This window comes from Halyomorpha halys, unplaced genomic scaffold, assembly GCF_000696795.3.
Source record: "Halyomorpha halys isolate HHAL.00 unplaced genomic scaffold, Hhal_1.1 Scaffold58.1, whole genome shotgun sequence".
In the NCBI taxonomy this organism is placed as follows: Eukaryota; Metazoa; Arthropoda; class Insecta; order Hemiptera; family Pentatomidae; genus Halyomorpha; species Halyomorpha halys.
Window position 1 is genome coordinate 1,536,144 of NW_027110919.1, and position 22,225 is coordinate 1,558,368.

The 22,225-nt window shown below is 29.5% G+C and overlaps 1 protein-coding gene across 2 annotated transcripts in view; it reads left to right on the top strand.

Annotated features, from left to right (window-relative positions):
* RapGAP1 (Rap GTPase activating protein 1) overlaps positions 1–22,225 on the top strand; it is a gene marked incomplete at its 5' end in the record, with an annotated part of 482,599 nt that overhangs the window by 71,941 nt on the left and 388,433 nt on the right.

The following is a 22,225-nucleotide window of genomic DNA, read 5'->3' on the forward strand; positions in this document are numbered from 1 at the left end:
TATTTTTATTCTTCATCAAATGAAGTATTGCATTACAAACCCAGGCAAATAAATTTCAAATTTTAAAAAGCGTTGTGAAACTACTTTACAGTTTCTGAAAATTTCTTAGAAAATTATGTTTGAATTTTGATTGAATATTTGAGATGTCAGCTTGAGATTCATATAAAAAAAATGAAAATTTATTATTTATTAGTTTTTAACATTTGGTGAAATCGCATATTTATTTAGTTAGGTCGTTTTGTCAACGAAACCTATCATAGTAAAATTGTTGTGTTAACAAAATTTAACCAATTGGTACACAGGGGGAACACAAATTAAAAAAATATATATTTTTTAATAAATATATAAATAAATGTTTAATTAAAAATAAATTTATTATGAATAAAAAAAAAAATTAAAAACTTCATCTGCTCTAAACAATGCTCCTTGTACGAAACTGTTATACAAGGCTCAGTATCGATAAAATTTAAGGTGACTTTCATACCAAAGTGGAAAGTCGCAGGTTGTATTCATCTTGGTAACAGGATACACTCAATTTAAACACTGGAATATGAAATTGAACGAGTACTTACACACCGAGTTTGCTAGTGTCATTTGCATCCAGAATGGAAGTGACTTATACGACTCGAGAAACAGCCGGTTTGTGTTTTCAGCGTGCTACTTAGTCGAATCCTCGGAAATCTACACTGCCCACCTTCAGAAAAGTATGATTCGCAGTTTTGCACGCTCGCTTGACAGAGCCCCTCGCACGCAGTGTTCGTTGCACTGCGTTCGCATTCATCAGATATGCTTTGTATATAATGTACATTGTACAAAGTTGAATTCGGTGATGTAAATATAAAGAAGAATGATAAACGTGCACAAAGATATTTTTATCCTGGATCGACATTTTTAAAAGTATAGCAAATTTCAGAAGAAAATAAGAGAAGACGATTGTTGAAACATGCTTATTATTCATCACGTTTGATATTATTGGATTGATTAAGAGATAAAATTGGAAAAACCGCTCACGTCCCCTTAAAGAAAAACAAAGTACATAATCTTATATTCTGCCCTCCTTATAATTAATTATAATTTCGATGTAAACAAAATAACATTCGTTGCATAATGAAATATGCAGTTATTTATTGTTATTATTTATTTTTTGTATCATTAGTATTGGAAATGGCAGAAAGTGTCGAGTGAAGTAATATTCTTATGCCTCTATTTCTGAACTTAGAAAATGTAGTCCATTACATACGATGTATCCCATTTGAGCGACCCCATATCCTGGTCAAAGGTCAGAAGTGTCTGTACCGTCCGAGATAGACCAAGCCGGCACGACATCAGCGGCGTCCTGTTTCCTTCCCCCTTAGTCTTGTTTCTCCAGATGAATGCCGCCCAGGACCTTACGTGAGCCTAACATCTCTCATATTTTAGACCTTATTACTTTCCTTTATTAAGCTAATTTTGTCTTTGAAAGTACTAACATATAAAGTAACATAATGTTACTTTCTTTGGTTTTATCTGTTTTATTTTTAATATATTTATTGCTATATATTTGTTTTGATATTTTCGTCCGATTGACAGCAATCAGTTTACTTCTAATTATTTTCAGATTCACGTTTCTTTACAGATTCGGGCTGCTACAGATCGGTTGGGAATGTCCCCCCCCCCCCTCCTCCTAGAAGTGAAAAAAAAATTTAATTTAAAAAAATTAAATTTTTTTCATGTTAATAATAACTAATAAAATTTTGGTTTCATTCATCATTTCCTTGCTGAAATGTCTCAAACTGATTGACTATGTTTTGCCCCTCTAGGTTCGATCCTGAGTATGCCCTTGCTTAGAGTATTGTCATAAATAAAACCAAGGCAACCTAGCAAATGCCTTTGGGTGTTCATCGTCTGGAATTGAATTATTCAAAATAAATAAACTCGATATTATTCCAAGTTGGAATAGTTGTTGAGGGTAAATAAAAACGTAAAGACAACAATGTTAATAGGTTATTTATTGTATACATTGAATACGTGTTAAGATAGTATCATTTTATTTTTATTTTATTTTCCTTGTGTTCATATTATTTTGTCATCATTTAATTATTTTTATTTTAAATTCAATGTTACTTATATTTCCAAATTTGTTTGTTTATTTTTTTTGAATTTTATGTTTCTCTGAATGATGGTTGTTATCTCTTTTTGTTTTATAGCCATGATGAAGAACTGAAACTTAGGTCGAAACGCCGGCAGGAATAAATAATATTTCGTTTTTTATTTTCGCTGACTATCTTCTCCACTTATTAATCTACGGTCAACTATCTACACCTCATTATTTTTTATTATAGTATAAATTATTATTATATTTTTAAAAAAAAATATTCTACGTCTCGGCTAGTTCGCCATCATCAGAAACAAAAATTTCAGTTGCACAATCCAGTACAAACTCTTCACACTTCCATTAATATTTTTTGAGAACTGCCAACGTATAATCATTTGTGCTCTTCATTTTCTAAATAATTACGGATTTCCCCAACCTTACGAATCGATAATTATATCTAGTTAAGGATTTTGTATTTTAAAATTATGTAAGCTTGTAAATAAATTTATTAAGATCTTGTAAATCGATTTTACTGGTATATTTTTTATTTAACTTAGGAAAAATATAAATTTATAAAAACATTATGCATCTGGGCATTATATTAAATTATTAGAATCTCATAAATATACTAGAATGAAAGTTGAATTTGAAGGTTATCTGGTTCCATTCCTGTGAATTTTAATCATCTCCTTTACCGATATTTACGTTTCCTTTTTTTTTTTTTTTTTATTTTCTTTTCTTTTTTTTATCGTTTTACTTCAAAAATATTTGAAATCGAAGTTACTTAACAGTTGATAAAAGTTCGACATCATTTAAATTTGCCTCCCTGGAAAACACTAGTACGTGGATATTGGTGTTTGTCTATCTTTTTATTTGCCTAGATTTTTATATGCCTTGGATTTACGGAAGTTGTAAATTTGTGGACCCGACATTAGGTTTATTTTTGACGGGCGTGGCAATTGAACATCCTCGTTCGTCAAACCATGATGATAAGCCAATAAATCCTTTGATCGTAGCATTTTATAGCCTTTATGGGTGTGAACATTTAACTGCGATACTATATTTTTATATATGTCTTTATTTATCCATATTAAAAATCATCATGATCGGAAAGGAAGAGTTAAGGGAGTATGATTTATTTGTGACCCAATTGAAAGAGGCCGGGAACTCGAACTATGCAGAACATCCGCCGAAGTGGGACGGTCCAAGGAGTACACACATTAGCATTCTCGCCGGCGGTAACGGTATGCCTGTGACAGGACAAGACCAGGCAAAGCAGTTCGGCGAAGAGACTAATTGCTCGGGACGGAGGGAGCCGAAGATAGCCGAAGTAGAACGAGCTGGCGTGGACCCCCTATCTGCGGCACCGTACCACAGTCATGGCCCGGCTCCCAGCTGTGGTGGTTCTGTGGTGCTAGTTTGTGCATGTGTAGTGCGATCTCTTCAAAATGAAGTTCTCCGCCGGCGTGCGTTCTCAGACCTACACCCTATCTCGCCACAGGTAGGCTTTCTATTCTGTACAGTGTGGTACTAAAAACCTCATTATGAGGAACGCCAGCATAAATTGTAATTGATACGTATTCTTGTTATATATGTTTATATTGATCATTACTTATTTTTGGAATATACTTTTGGTACCCTTAAATTAGAATTCTATAAATAATGTGTTATATATAAATATTTTTATCAAGCTATTTAAATTATTGTAAAATTATTTTGTATCAAATTATATAGAAGTTTACAAAATTATGTTTATTTATTTTTATAGCAAATTCAAAAATGCCCTCCTTTTGGTAGCCAGTGATTTATAAAAATAGTTTTTTGTAATTTTTCAATTTGTTTCGGTTGAGGTAACTGACAACTGAAAAAAAAATGGTATTACTTCTATAGGTCTACAAAGAGCTATTGCTTCACTAATTAATTAAGAGTCGGATTTATAGGGTTTTGTTGTGATTAACTGCAAGAATTTTGGCTGATTTTTTTCCTCGGATCTCTGTTTACCTGACATTATTTTTCTGTTTCAAAGAAGAATATCTTGTCGCAACAGTGATACCACCTGTTAGATATGGATTTAACTATCGATCGTGGGTCATCTACGACTCTTAACATATTAAGGATAATTGAACATCCAAAGATTAATGTTATCAATGTCCTGTTCCAAGTATAGGGTTAATAATTCTATGTTACGATCATAATTCATAATAGAATTATGTTAAGTTCTAAACTTATTTTTGTGAATTCTAACTTATTGTATTGATCCAAATGATTTGATTCTTACATATTTAAACTTAAAAAAAAAAAAAATCTGTCTGTTTAACAAACAAAGATTTCCTAGGTAATCGTTATAAAAGAGCCTTTTTGCTGTATTAATAGTATATAAATTTCTTTTGTGTGAGTACTCTGATTTTATGATCAAACAATAATTAATAACCAAACGTATTTCTATTATAGAAAATACACATTGAAATAATCCCAATTATTAATAAATATACTATAGTTGTCTTTATATAATTTGTCTATGTTCCTCGTTTCTGTTTTGTATGAGAACATTTTTTTTGGTCCTAATTGTTTTATCGAAATATATGTACCATTATTTCCATATTAAGTATTTAACCATTTAACAATATATTTTGATTTTTAATTAAATCAAAGACACTTCCTTATTTGTTTGATATTATTTAATTCTGCTGTGCAAAGATCCATGCCTGCTAATAAAATATCCTCCTAACCTTGGGCTATGATTCATCTCGAACAATAAAATCCTATTATATTGGGAAAAAAGTATGGGTTTACTATAAATATTATTAAAAATTATCATAAAAACATGTGGAACATTCATTAAATAACACGAACAATTAATTTATGTAATGGTAACGAAAATGATTGACTTTAATCAATATGGTCATTAGAGAGTAATGCAAGAAGTCATAAACACGAAAAAGGCATGATAATAATTTTTTTTGTAATGTTTATTTGTTTATTTATTTTTTTCTAGATTAAAGCGTTCACATAAATATATGGTGCCAATAATCCTTTTATTTTTATTAGAATATCATTACGAGAACATTATTATTTATCAATTATATATTTTTATTTTTTCTTCATTTTATGATTGTATTTATGCTAAAATTATGAACAGCAATTATGTATTTCTTTCTCAATTTAATGAGTCTATAAAGATAGTTTAATGGCATCTAAATAAAGCATTACGTTTTAAAGGGCAAAGTTATAAATCAATGCCTCTTAATTTATGCACTGTGTATATTATTTACGATCGTAAAATTAGTCGTTAACTTTTACGTATATGATGATATATTTTAATGAACTTGTTTATGTATATATATACATATACACATATATTTATTTACTTGAATGATACAAGATATTCATCCTAAACTTGATCATTTCATAGTTTTGTAATAAAAAAAAGCAGAATTTTTTTTGTAAAAAAATAAAAAAAAATTATTGTTTGACAATATTCCACTATTCAAGAAAAATACCGACATGAACTGATTGGGACACTGATATTTTATAAAAATAAATTAATATTGCTTCAAATTTAATTTCATATAAGTACATAAGTATTGAATATTTTTATTCCTCTGTAATATAAATGGATAAAATCTATTTCAACCAATAGAGGCAATGGCGTTATTATAGGTAATTAGTGGTTCGTTCGATTATGAAAGTGGATAATTTACGGCTTGAAACCACAAACGTCTCTCGTAAATAGTTAACAATCCATGTGACATGTTTTGCTTCCGAGTAATTGCGATTTAGGATATAACCAATTCTCTAACATTCATTTTATTCTGGGACATCTAGCTCCTAAGAATAATTACAATAAACATTTGAGTTCAAATTGTCTAGCATAAAATGGTTTAATTTCTAATTAATGTCAGAATGAAAATAGTAAATAATTAAAACAAAAGGGTTGAAGTTTCAGGTTTGATATTTATAAATACTTAAAACATGAAATAAAAAATTTAATGGTTGACAATCATTATTAAAATAAATAAAATATATTTAAGAAAAAATATATGATATAGAAGTACTCGTAATTCTGTTACCAAAGTTTTACTGAATTCATAATGTATATTGAATATAATTTAATATGGTAGACGCAAAGTCTAAGTGGGTATATGGTAAAATTTGCTTGAAATTGGTGGGTATATGGGTAAAATGGTATAATGGTAAAATGGGTATTGTGTAAAATTGGTGGACATATGGGTAAAATTTGCATGAGCATTTTAGTGTTCTGACGCAGTTTTCTTTCCTCTTCACTATGACAAAAATACTTAACGCATATATTACGTCACTAATCAAACATACTTAGTGGTAATCGACGTATATCGAAATAAGACGTTAGCTATCTTAAATTTGAAACCATAATTCATACACTGTGCTTTAGCAATGCCCCGACCATGTAATAGGAATATATTAGATAATTTTTTTTTTAAATTTTATTTCGAGTAATTTTTAGGGTTTTAAAATTTAATTTCATTCATATAAAATTAAGATGCAGAAGTGTTGTTCGTTATCATAATTCGGCCAGACATATTCCGGGAAGGATGTGTTGTCATGAAGATTAGTGAGAAATCTCTGAGTGAATGATACATTGCTTCCGTATGCATTCATAATGCATTATTTTCGTTCAACCGTGTATATTGACTTACAAGCAAAAATATCTATGTAAATTGTTGATTGATGTTATATAATCCTATTTTGTAAAATTCTTCACAATTCTCTTTGCATAATCAAAATAAAAGTCTATATAATATAAACAATTTATTTATTTATATTTAAAATCTTAAAGCTTTCCTTAGTGCTCAAGACAGGAGCTTATGGAGAAGCCAACACATTGATGTGGTTTCGTAGTCATTTTCTTTTCAGGATCTACAGAGGGCATATTAAAAAATTAATAAGTACTTTTGGATTATTACGATTAGATTTTATAGGCTCTAGGTGACTTTTTTGTGTTCTAAATCTTCCAATTGTTCCAATCCAACTCTATACTTAGTTTAGTTAGTCATTTACATAGACCTAATTATAATATAAATATTATTAATATTAATAAAAATATAAAATATAATTAAATAGTTATAACACATTAAGTCATATAATGTAATAAGTTGGAAGTTCTTGACATTTTTCTAATGAATGAAGTAGTCAAAAATTATCAGTTTCTTGTCGTAAATAAAGTTAAACAAAAGTATCTAAACTTAACCTTTTTATATGTTTATAAATACTATCTATTATAAGCCAGTTTTAAGCTATAAATTTTTATTAGGGAGTAAAAAGAAACAAGAAATATGAATTGATTCCATTATACAAGAATTTTATCCGTTATCTAATTAAAATCTGTTGATTAATGATCTCAGATAAATTAATTACTGATACGGTATTCTATTTATATGGATTGGTTATTGATGAAGTTAAATTAATCCTCAGGAGTTTGACTTGTTAGTGAGTTAGCCTGCGGTATCGGGGGAGTTAATAATAAATCTGGGCTTAGGCATTTCTCAAGTTTGATTAAGTGTATTTTCCTTGTTGTTATATTAAGAACTACTCAACGTTATGGTGTGTGTTAATAAATTAAAGTTTTATTCAATTAGTTGTAATTTTTGTGAATAATATCTGAAAAAAAAATGTCCATATTATAAACATTGTAGAAGTACGGTCTTTGAAATAAATAGAACTAATGAAACAATTTGATGAAGAGCATATATTATAATTTACCTTGTCTGGAAAATTGTTTTTGGGTAAAAAAGCTGCTATATGTTTATATTTTTGGAAAATCTGTAACTTCTATATATATTTATATTTTTTATTGTTTAATTTTATTGTAAATTATTATAAAGGTTCGTATTAAAGAGGAATATGTTTTAGTGCTGAAAGCACACATTTTATGTCTGATTTACTAGGAAAAATATTTAAAATAAAAACATTATTAAATTAATAAAGCAGAAACAAAGTAAAATAATAAATAAGATTGTATTTATTTATACGTTTATATCCAAAAATATAACATATTCATAAATCAAGCTAAATTAGGTTAATATTAAAATACTTTTCATATTAATTTAAAATATTTATACTCAGCCAGGATGCCCCTGAATCCACATGTGATGGGTAGGAGTGGTCTTAACTCTTTTCAGTAGCGTCATTGCTATTAAATGCCAGTGAAGGCAAAATAAGTGCTTTAAAAAATATAAGTTCCTTGAGTATGGTTGGAGTAAAAATAAACAAAGTTCAAATTGTCAAATCCTTCGAATCAGTTTTTCGGCATGAATTCTATGATTCAAAATATCAGGATATGAAGGTCGTAATGGTTTTGTTGCAGGCGAATTATCATTTCTTATGGCTTTTGAATATTGAATCGATGTTTTAAAATATCAATTTTTTTTTATTCTATACTCCAAAATTTGAAATTTTGAAATAGTATAATATTTTTAATTGGCAAATTCTTCTGGAAAATAAGATAACAAAGCGTGGCATGAAATCGAATTTTGTTAAAAATCTCAGATTTTTGTCATTTTACTGTTAAAAAATTATTCTTTTTATTGTTGATTATATTTACAAATTTCATTAAATTATAGTAGTAGAAAATTTTAGCAAACAGACTCTTGCTCCGATTATGAAAATTTATGCAACCAGTTAGTTATTACTATAACTATTTCAAGGAGCGGCGTTAAATTTTAAATTGATGAAATACTGAACCAGAACAAGTAATATTTCAAGAATATTTATTGCAATAAAATTCTTATTAGTGTGATATTCGTTCCTAAGTCGTTAAACATAAGACAGGGAGTCGTTAAACATTAGACAGGGAGGTTTTAATGCACTAATAGGCATTGGGGCAGGTTTTATAGTCTTTTAAGGGCCTGGAAATGAATCATTAGGCGTTATCTTATTGGTATTGTTTGCTCTTGTTCGGATGGTCGTCACTTTAGCAGGTGATCTCATTGTTAATTACTAAACCTCATTGTCAGTATTACCATAATGCATAGTTCGTAGAACATATTATTAATTAGGATTTAGTAAAAGTTATGTAGGCTAACATTATTTAAAAATTAAATATTATATGTACATATATTCCAACACATAAAAAATATTTATATATAATCGAACAAGAAGAAAAGATCATTCGTGTGTGAAATTCACTTCAAAGAATATTTGTAGAAGAAACTAAAAGAGAAGAAAAAGATATTATAACCGTTTGTAACTGCTCAATATACAAAACTAGTTAAATATATTGGCGCACTGATATTTTAGCTGAAGGCAATGTTTAAAATAAAGTCAAACTTTTACATTTAAAAATATGTTTAATTTTAAAATACTTAATACACCTACATAATTGTTAAAATTTATTTTATATTTAACATTTGGGCAGTTTCTTATCAAGTTTCGATATATCCTCGTTTAGAGGAAGAATAATAACTAAGTATTATGGGAGTATCTCATAGTTAAATAGCTAAATTTAGTCTAAAAGTTGAATTTTTAGAGAAAACGTTTATTAGTAACTACTATTTAACAGGGAAATTGTAGGGAGCTGTTGAATTTTAATTTGTTAAAGAACTTCTACTTTTGTGAATTCGATATATTAAATTATAACTTATAACTCCTCATTTGCTGGACTATGTTTCGGTACGTAAGTTGTTCAGGTTTATTTTTATGATCTAATTCGAATTAGGGCACTGTACTCAAAGTACTTTTTTGTTTATAAAAAATATAGTAAGCGCATAAAAAAGTATAAGACAAAACGGAAAAAATATATTAATCAAATTTCATTAATGTGATTTTATCAATTTCAATATTTACTTTTTTCACGTATATTACATGTATATAAAAAAAGTATATGATGTTATTGTCATCAGATAGGTTTAAGATTTAAATTTGAATGAAAAAAATAATGATGGGTGGCTTAAAATAATATTTTAATATAACACTTTATATTTAAATAAAAGTTAGACATATAAAAAATTATGTTTGTGAAGTGTTTTGGTTTTTATTAATCGTATTTTTCATATTTTTTCATTATCATTATTAATTTTATATAGCATTAATGAAGTATTTTGGTCGTTAAGTTGAGTAAAGTATTATAGCTTGACTTAACTAGTTTAATATAATTATGAAATCGTTTAATTGCTAAATATATCTTACAAAAAAACATTTTTTTTTTTTTATAATATTTAAATTATTAAGTTAAAGAACATTTTACATCTACTTTTCCGATAATGTTCCGTTATATTAGATACATTTGTGTTTTTAATATAAGTCATAAAATTAAACCCACAATTAAGGTAGGGTAATTGATGTTTATTATAATCGTGTTTAATTGCCTGTAGCATTAACGTCATAATTCTAAAATACTACCCCTTCAGGTAGGAAATTTTGACAGCTTACGGCTTGTAACGGTAAGGCTTCCTTGTAAATAATCTGAGTTAACGATCAAACTCGGTTAGACCTTTAGATGTCTTAGGACCCCACCAGTATTTAATTTATCAAAATCACCATTTTTTATTTTTTTATGAATCATATTTATTTTACTTTTCTTTATTATTTTGAGTTTTTTTTTTGTAGTTATTCAATTTATGCGGATTACTTTATTTATTTATTCATGCACACAAATATTGTTATTTGTAATTGCGGTTTCTATTTATTAATAAGCATCACATTATACCTTTTATTAAAAAATTCCCCATATCTTTAATCACTCTTAAAATGTTCACTTCCTGTATATTATCAGTTATTGTATATCTAAATCAATCAATAAATAAAAATAAAAGATCTAGGTTTTATATCATTTACTTTCATTCTAACTATTTAATATAAAAATAAACTGAATGATAAATAAATCATGTATATATATTTTTTGTATCAAAACCTGTAAATTCTTTTAAATCCTTATTTAAAAAAAAAACTACGATTCATGTACATGACAAATCAAGCAAACCTGCTAAATCACTTAAAATTGTTTTTTGTTTATTCGAGCTATCGTTCATATAAAAGATTGTACTTTGAATGTTACAATCTTATATAATTTTACAACTCTGAACGAACAATTGTTATTCTTAATTTAATGTATTTAATAGAAAATTATTTTTTATTTTTGGAGAAAATAAGGTCCTTAGAAATAGGAGACACAAGAAAATAATGTGTTTTTGTAAAATATTTAATTGGCCCACAGTCTTTAAAACTTGTGAACAATGTAGTATCTTATTCGCTCTCTTACCCAACTTCTTCTAAATTGTGGGTATTTATAGAATGAATTTTTGTTTTTTATACTCTCCCAATTTATTTTATATGTGGTATATTCATGTTCTTTAGATGGGATGGAAATTAGATATGTGTGGGGAAAATCCTCGTTGTGTTCAGCTGAGAATTGTTCCTAAAGACAATAATATAAGGTCCTATACAGGGTAATTCGGAATGTCAGTCATAATTCAAATGATTGACGTGACTAACTTTAATTATGAAGACTTCTATCAGTCCGATTGACACTTACTCATAAATGAGATATCGAAAAGTAAGGATCTTGTGCAATGTCTCTTTCGATTCCTGATATACAGAGAGCGCGTTTGGCCATTATTATTGCAATTTTATGTTCAATTACTCACTCCTATACGATCAATCTGACTTTATCAATACTATTTTTACAGCCTTGCCTAGTATATTACTTACTTTTCTCACGATCAATGATTAAAATGGCTGTTGTCTCAACTGGGTATTTATCGTTTCAGTCCTTATTTATGTGTTAAGTGGGAACGTACTGAACTTTAAATAATATGGTAAATCGAATTGAAAGAGGTAAAATCTGTTGTCAGTTTTTCCACGACACTGTGTTGCAACTGCCATCCATATCTTATGCATTGTGGCATGTTATACTGGTACAGATAACCCTTGTGCTCTGGATGTTGTTTCTACATTTGCTGAAATACGCTCCAAGATTATTACAGCCTCAAAGGAGACAAAAAGAACTAAAACATAGCCTCGAGCCCCGATTGGTAATTCTATTTATTTGAAAATGGTTCAGGTTGAACTTTGCAGTAAAATCCAAATAGCATAATTAGGACTGCAGTATAATTAGCTATTTATACTATAGGTAGTATGTATAACTAGGACTATACTTGCTGCATTTAAACTAATGATATTTATCAACTTCAAAAAACAATATTAAGTCACGAAAAATCACATTACAAAACACCTGACCTTCTGCTTTTATCGGCAACAACAATTTTCCTCAGGCATTGTTTTACGCCAAAATTCTGCCATAAATGACTTGGAGAGCATACTCTTCAAGATGAATCGAATGACTCTGAACAAACAACTGTACAATTTTTCTTTTGTCCAAATCATCAAACCCAACACTGCTTCGTTGACCAACCATGTCGCCCCACATAGCCTAAGCTATAAAGCAGGGACGTAAATATTAAAGAAATGTATTAAACTATAGTTTCCAAATATATCGAATTAATAGTTCGATTTATCAATAAAAATGATCGATATTTTAATTTATCGGACCCCAGCATTTTTAAACTTTAAGAGGAGAAGGGAAAAAGGTTTAAATCATGGACATAAAGTGATAAGGTATTGTAAATTAACTTTATATTAGCGTTAAGAGCATCAATTAAGTATTTCTATATTTTTAAAATAAACTATATATAGAAAACTTAGAACTGAAGAACACAATTACTATATTGCAAAAAAATAAAAAAGGTAGAAAATAAATATAGATTGAATTACTAAAACCTTATCAAAACATTTGCATTTATTATTAAATAAATTATTTCTTGTAGCAAAAAAAAAATTAATTAAATTTTAATAACATAAAAAAAAATTTAAAAAATAAAAATTAAATTAATAGTGACTGAAACTTAATAAATTTATTATCACTTTCAAAATTAAAATAGAAAAAAAATCAAAGTTTTTTAGGCATTTTAAAAACATTTGTATGGGTTATTGGTTGTCAAACCTGCCGTCTTTCAAGATATTATTCCTTATCCTTGCCTCCTATTATTAAGCTGATTTAATTTTGGGCAATCTGGTTGTTCACCTCTTGATATAACTAATTGTACAACCTACTATTTACTATTACGCTATTTAAATTATTCACATTAGCATTAATGTGCATTAGCCTATTTGTATCTTGTGTGTGTATGAGTTTCTAAAACTAGACATAATCTCAATTTATACAGCTACCTCCTTAAACCCTTATGAACTTTTTACTCATGATTAAATGCTGCTTCCAAATATTAATTTGCTTTAATTTTGGCTAATCTGGTTGTAAAATTGTGATATAGTTAGTTTTATTACCTACCAACAAACTATTTACAAGTCACCAATACAACAAAGTCGTACCTTGTATGAGGCCCTGAAACTAGATATAAAATGGGTAAATACACATGCCCTCTTAAACCCATTTGGCCATACTCATGGTGACTTATGTTCCCAATATATACCTAATGTAATGCATTGGTACGAGAAAACTTAGTTAAATTGAATTCAATTCGTTAAAATTACAATAATCGAGTGAAATTATAAGATTATAAAGGAGGAAGTGGAGTCCGCTCGTCTACATATGTTGGCGGTTATAGCTGTTGTGGATGTTTGTGTTGCTACAGAGTAAGGAAGTCTATGATCCGTAGCCTTGTTACTTAACTTGGTGACTTCAGAGTTAAATTAATACTTACTATTTATATTATTTTTTCTAAACCTAACGTTCCATGTCCAACACATGACCTCATCCACTTCACAGACCATGAGCAAAGAGATACATGTAAAATTTCTCGTTCGACCTCCGCCCCCCAAATCCAGAACTCCCTTGGAAAGAGGAGATGGATATCTGCCCCGAGATCTCGTACCGTTGTAGCTTACTCTATAAGGACAGTACGACCTATCCTATTTGAATCAATTACATTTTAAATTCCAAGGTCGCTACTATTTCCACACTCTCGGCCCAGTTCCTATTATGCTCATGAAAAGTGGTGGGTGTTGCCGAGTACCCAAGGCTATGTACGTTGGTGTCTTCGTTAATTAGCCTAATCAATTATTTGCTGTTCCCTATCGGATTAATCCGCTGTTTGCTCTCTTTGTCTGCCTGAGATAAATTCTTGAAGCAGTTTCTTAAATTTATTGCACTATTATTTGTTTCCTAGGTCTACTCCTGAATATATTGGAATATATTCAATAAATTTCTGCTGAATATTTTTTTTTCATTATTAATACAATTAAGAATAAATTAGTTTGTAGATTTATGTTTTTTTTTTCAATGAGTTGAGTGTAAAAACTACAATCTTCCATTTTTTATTTAAAAAATATTATTATTTATCCAACCTGGTCTCTGTTTTAACTTCTATTTATCAAAACTCATAAAAATTACCAAATATAATATTTTAATAATATCAAATATTAAATAATTTCTAATTTTATACATATCACTAGAGTAGCTAAAGATATCATTTTATTTTTTATACACTCTGTTGTATGTTGGAGTCAACAGTTGCTGGAGAGGTAATATAACTCTCGGGTCTCCAAATACTACTTTGAATGTTATTTTTATATTTTTTGCTATACTTTAGCAATCTATAAATTGTTTATTTTAATAAAACATATTCATATTTGTTTAGTTTATTGAAATATACGACTCACATACAGTGTAATTGTATCAGCTTAGAAACTTTTTATTTTTTCACTCTCAGAGATATATAAGATTTATTTTGAGAAATTCGCTGGATGACATTCTCTTGGGATGTGAGATCGAAGCTCGCTACGTGATGTGAGAACGGTCTAGCTTCCCCTAATAACGCCATTATCCCCTCACTGGGGCCAAATCGTCCAAAGGCGAAAGCAAGGGTCTCCTCTCCACCTTACTGACCGAATTTCCATTTTCTAGGGAAATCTTGTCAACTCAGCTTTTATTATTATATAACTTAGTGAGAGTCACTCTAGAAATTCTGTTTGAATCTCCCATATTTTTCCTCACCCTTGTTGAAGTCATTACAGTTTTGAAAACATTTTTTGTGGCTCCAATATTCGTCATTCATCGTGTGCATTGTGTTGCGAGTGCATGAACATTCGGCTCGGTGCTCAGACTCCTCAACGCTCTAAATCCAATTTAAAATGTGAAAATCGTTAATAGTACTTAAATAAAATAGATTTATTAAGTATCAAAACAACATAAGTAACTACAAAAATACATGCCCGGTTTCTAAGGTGAGATAATACTCTCACCATTTGAAATCAGACAGTGTGGGAAAAAATGCAATCAAAAATCAATTGTCCATTCTTGACTTATTTTAAAAGAATTCTTGAAGTTTAAAAAAACATACATACAGTTAATTTTGTCTGTTTTTCCCCCTCTTATTTTGTTATTTATAACCTTCTTACTTCATTTTATTAAATTTACATTAATGGAATAATCCTTCTGACGTTTTGGACAGTCCGTCTCTATTCAGGTGTTGATCTTAATAATCGTTTCGAAGTGCAGTTTATTATATTAACTAATTTTTTTTTTACATTTGAAGTTTATAAATTATCTTGAAAAGTAGCCAAAATTCATCTTATCTACATTTAAGTTTTTTTATATTGATAATTTTGCACACCTTTTTTTCATTATTGTTATTTTATTTTTTCAGATTTGTTTTTTGCATCAATATTCTTAAACTAAACGTCGATCAAAACAAGATTTCTTTAGAAAGATGTCTTTTTTGTATTATTGTTTAGAGTATTAAAATCGTATTGTTAGTTTTCGAGTTATGAATTATCATACCTGGAGCGATGGATTGGAAAACTATAAACAAAATACATTTATTTTATTTTTTAAATGTTTATTATGTTTATTTGAGGTTTAAAGGACAATAATTTATAATAATTTAGATAAATAAAACAAGAATGATCCTGATGCGTTCAAAAGAACTCAAATAGTAAGTAAACTAATTATTGGGAGCCAACGTATCGCGCTACTTTGCAGAGTTTCATCAGGGCAAAAGAGATAAAAACAACTTAAATATGAATATAAAAAAGGTACAATCAACTACACTTTTAGTTTAGTAGTTTATATCTGTTTTTAACTGGGATGAAGGCCTGAAAAATTGGGCGAAATGTTTGCTCTCAATAAATAGTTTAATTATTATTGGAGTTTTTTTTGGCCACACCCGGATTATCTTCTTTTTATTTATTTCACACGGTCCGTCAACAATCTTCCTATAATAATTTAGTATTAAAAATCGTCGAAACTTGTTTAAAATTATAAAAATAACGTATACCAGTGGGGGAAAACAATAAGCAGGCGGCCTTAAAAAATAAATAAACAATAAAAAAACTAAGTCATAAAGTAATTTATATTAGAGTCCATCTAAGTCTTATTAGTGCTATTATAACGTAAAAGGTAGATCAACTAGTTCATAGTCGACAATATTCCTTATATGTTGATGAGGACTGGTTTGAAATGATTTGAAAAAAAATCTGCTGCTAATTTATTTTTAAAAGTGGAGATACTGGGCACGTTTAGTGTATAATGAATCGATTTCCATCTGGGGCAACTGCCGACCAACCTCAAGGATTTATAATACAACTATTACGTTATTTTACAGTTTGCCATGCATATATTGGACCATACATTACAAAACATATCTGATGTACAAATAATGTAACGATGTTTTATTTACAATAATTCTGAAACGTCCAGATAAAAGGGGAGGAGATTTTTCATGTCTTTTATAGCTTTTCATGTTTGCAGTTTTAACATGAACCGTGACTATTAATCTAGGGTCTGGATGGACCTCTAACTCAATAACGTGTTTAGATCAATATATTTACAGGGCGGTAAAAGTAGAATAAGTCAGAAAATGGTGGTGTTTTACAGGCTGTAGGACATGTTGAAATCGACATGATTCCTCCATGACATAATTTTTTTTTCAGAGTGAATTAAAGTAACTATCTATTTTGGGCTCCAGAAGTAGTACGGATGATAAATTAAAAATTTTTTAGCGCCCTCACTCATCCTCCACTGGTATTAAACAGCGACGCGGTTGAGAGAGAAGCGAGTTCTGCCTGCTGAACAAGCTCGGTTCCGAGTTCCACAAGCTGAATACAAATATGAGTGAATGAGTTTATGTCATTTTTTTACTTTACATTACTAATTTTTTTTTGTTTAAATTCATTTCTGTTTCTTACTTTGTTATAATTTAATTTATATGTATATAAATATGGTGTGAGTGAAATTTCTGATCCTTATACAATTTATGTAAAATACATGACAGAATGTAGTATAAAATAAATTTAAAAAAAAATAATTGAAAATAATTGATCTACTTCTTCTATATTCTGACTTATAACACTTGTACTTTCCTATAGTACTTCATATATAGTATGTATTAATATTACATAATTTTATTATCAACCTAAAGATCAAAGTAATGGTATCCTAATTTTTGCTGGTTTTGCGGTGTGCTGGATGGCTTGGAATATCGAGGCCCAACTAATTAATAATAATAATCTTTATTTATTCTGGGATTGAACCCTTTAGAATAATTTACAGGCGTCAAAATTAGGCTTTAGAGTAAATTACAAAATAGAGATGAAATTACAAGATGTCATTAAATAAAATAATACAATGAATTTAAAAATATACAAATAAACAACAATAATTATCAGAATATGTAAAATAATGATAAAACAAATAAAATAAAACAACTTGTCATATCATAAAACATAAGATGACTTCTGATAGTAAATAAATTTTTTTTTAAAAAAATATAAAAATCAAATACAATTAAACTAAAAAATAATAAATGAAAAGATATAATTTCTGCTAGTGTACATATTTACAATTATAAACGAAAATCTAAGACAAAATACAGAAAATATATAAGGCTTTTTTGAAACTTTCAATTGTTATTCTTCCGGAATTGGCTGGACAGAAGGTAGTTGAAGATACGGGATTTGAAGATTGGAAGGGTATTAGAACTACGAATAAAGAAGGGAATAGAATTCCATAGAGAAGAGGAACGGATGAGAAAAGATCTATCAAAAGCTGCGATTCTATGGGCAATTACATTTAAGTTTGAAGGCCGTGAGCGCGTATTGCGGAAACGCACTGAGGACTTAAATTGAAGGATGTCTGAGATATACGATGGACGGCGGGATCGGATAACTTGATAGATAAAGGAAACAGGAAATATTTACTTATAATACTGAAGAGGATCCATTGCTCATCATTGAGGATCGAAGCGTTATCAAGAAATGTTTGTCAAGTTAAGGTATTTCGATCATTGTTTTGACCCTACTTGATTATTTTAATAGAATTAGAGGTTATTGTGACATATACTATTTATAGTATCTGGAAAGAGATAACCAATATTGATATGATAGCGAAAATTGAAGTTGGTCGTCCCTACTTGACTATGAAATTGAACCCAAATGCAAGAATGGTTATCGCGAATCGAACAAACATAATGGTCATGGATTGCTCAGTTTGGTCGAGGTGTTAATCAGCCTCAGTCTTTAAAGTAATTCAATACTTAAATCATAAATGGTGTTGTGTCACTTGGGAGACTATTATACAATCGAACAAAAAGCAGCGAGCTCTGTTGGCCACACAAGTATTTTTTGCTCACGACCGTAACCGCACATAAGCTGATACGGGCTTCTACTCCTTCCAAATCCGTTCGCGATGGAGCATTATGGACGTCCATCAAGTTGTCACTCCAGTACGGATAACACTTTCACCATATTACTGATTACCGATCTAGTACTTCGATTCAACTGTAATAATCTGTGAAAGGTACTGGTATCCTTTCTTCTTTATAGAGGGAGAGGTATTAAATAATTATTGAACCTATCATTCTTATTTTCCTTCGTTCAGGCTATTATCCGAGCCATGTCTAATCTTAAGATGAGCACCGATTCGATAGGATTATTTGTTTGTTCAACAGGAAAAAATATAATTATACAATATCTATTAATATTATTATATTAAAAAACCGAGTGCACATCTACCAGAACCTTCTTTAATCAAGCACTTTGAGTTTTGCAAGTTTTTGAGATGGGGTCTATCAAAAAAGCTTTGGCTTATAAACAAATATTGATAGCAAAAATTAAACTTTTACAAGAGCTACCTTTCTTGATTTTTAATAATTATAATCATAAATTATTTCTTACTCGTTCAATTTATCACTGATATAGCTATCGTACTTATCAGTTCATTCTGATTAGTATTTATTTATGAATAACGGAAGTAAAGGGTTAAACAAACATATAACATCCTGGTCGCTGCTTAATCTGCTAGTAATGTTATTCATCTTAGGAGTTAGAAGGCGCCATGGATTACCGGGCCCTATGAATTCTTGTTATAAAAATTAAACTGCCATCGACAGATTTGGATCTTCTATTACTTATCCTTCAGGATTTTAGAAGCTTTTCAGGCTTGATGTAGGATATTGAATCTATTTCAATTTACTCTTACAATACTCTCGTGTCCATGTATAGGCCTTATTGAAGAGGCTTTCATAGAATATTAACTGCTCAGTTAATCAATACATTGTATATGTTATTGGATAATTTGGTCTTTATTCTGCAGAAATGAACCGAACTCTTTTGTAACTGAACTGAGAAAAGTGAATTTAGAGCTGAATTCCAATAAAAAATTCATTATCAAAACTATTTATAAAACCTTTGTATTGATTGATTCAACTAACAGCATATTGAAGGGCTTCTATTTTATAAAAATATTGTCCCTCAAAATTTTCTAATTCCGAGATATGGAAATCTGTGGATCGGATTGTTCCTAGTAGGTCCAAAGATGGTATAAGCATGCTGGGGAAACCTTTCTTCAGACGAAATCAACTGATATTTTACAACTTAGAGAATTGGTTCCTTTCTGCAGAATGTGGTCAGTTTAATAACATTCTTCTTTAGTACTGTCCTGACACTATACAAGCGCTTGGACTCCTTTTGAGATGGTAAACGGCAAAGGATGCACCCGAATCACAATGTCTGCCATTGACGTAGTACCGAGAGAATATTCAAATGTCCTCTTCCTGCAGAGTTTTATTCATGACGCAGATTGAGCCATTCCGATGCTGCCTTCGTCGGCAAGGCCCTATCTCGTCATTGATCCTCTTAGGGGGTTTATTTGGAGCTAACATCCTGGTCTGTCAACCATTACCATGTCTTGCAGTATACATCCTCGAAATCTTTCAGGCATATAAAAGCTTTTTATAAATATTTGTATCAAATTTGAAACTACAATGTACTTAAGCTTGCATGTATTTAATCTTTAGCGACTTCGTCTCAATACCGGATTTAACTTTTTTTACCTTGATTTGACAAAGTCATAACCATAACATTGAAAAAAATATCCTCAAAGTTGTAAATTCTTAGTAATTTCTAGATTGAACCATTTCATACTGTCAGTTCTTACATTTATCAACTGATAGTACTGAAATTTATATAGAAGCTTAATTGTTTTTTTTTTGGTACTACCATGTTACGATACATATTATCCTATTTGTTTTGTTATTAAAATCAGGGATATGTTTCCTAGAGTTTTTCCGTTTTCGAAAAAAATATAAATCTGTGAGCTTTGAAATTTGGCATTAAAATTTGTTGAATGTTTTATAATTAAAAAATATATTAAAACGAACAGACCAAAAAACACAATTCCTGTTTGATGATCTCGGTAACTTAATGTGATTAGTGTTTACTTAAGGAAATTTCATTAAATATTAACCATTTTTATTTGTACCATGCTGCTGACTTATTTAATGTGAGATAATTGCTTTACTCATCTTTCTCCCCTTGTGCTCGTCTACTTGTTCTAGTCTTAAAGCTTTCTCTACTCAATTATCCTTAAACGCTAATGAAATATATTAAAAGGAGATACAATTTTTTTACTTGACAAGGTTCTCTATATTTCTGACCTGTGGCAAGGTAGTAGATCTCCACTTGTTTCTGTCTGTCCTTTCCTAAAACGGTGGCTATTAACACGGTGGACATACTTGATTGAAACAATTTTAATCCTGATATTAGTTCATTTGTACTCTTAAAAAATTAAAAATATATTTTTATTATTCAAATATGACATGATTGCCATCTTTTGAAATCCAACTAATCGAATAATGATTCTTCTTTTTATGCCATTATTTATCATGAAATTACCGAAAGATTATTCATCAATTCATTCTTTGTGATATCCTTAAATGAGTCCTACATTTTTTGGGTATATGTCCCTGGCAGTGTATGCAGTGCGATTACTAAGCAACACAGGTCACATACCTTGCCCCTCGATGGAATGCTGCTTTTCATGATTCGACTGTGGACGATCTATTAGGTCCTAGAGTAGACGTGGGTGTGGCCGACGGAGCTATAAAATGAACGGTCTCCTGATAATTTTTTCCTTTGGGTCATTGCCTGGGCGCTGGAACTGGGACGAACCCTTGGGAACCTGTTGTGACCCCTCCGGATGATCTCTGGACTGTTAGTTATCCTCTCTTTGGGGAAGGTTTTACTTTACGAAGAACGGGAAATCTACCGCTCGAACTAGAAGGCTTCTTTATGGATGTGAGGGAAAAAGCTTCATCAACAGGGCAGTGTTTTTCATATGGCAGCATTCAGTCGATGATAGTGGACTTTTCAACTGTAAGAAGAAGTTTTTGATCGGAATAATATATGGGGCAAGAAAAGAGAGAACAAGAAAACTGAGAACTGAACGTATAATTTCTTGTGAATTGTTCATAAAAAAACATATATGTATATAAATAATAAATTTCCATTAATTATTTTTGAAGGGTTACAAATTAAATATTAATTATATTATTTCAAAAGGTAATTCAACCCTTCTTCACTTCTTACAATGGATATTACAATAGGCTTTTTCTACATTGCACTTTTCTTATTCATAACTGAATTTATTATTGATATCTACATATTATGCAACTTTTTGATTTTTGTACCGATTTTTTTTTCATTGCAAGGTTGGTGCTAGACTATTGCAATGAAGATTTTGAGAAATGAAAATGGTTGAATATTATCTTGAAATGATACAAATGTTATTAATGAAAATAGCGCTTATCGATACTACTCCACCTACTTAATTGTTAAAAAATAAATTATTTACATGTGGAAAAATTATTCTAAAAAAAATAAAAA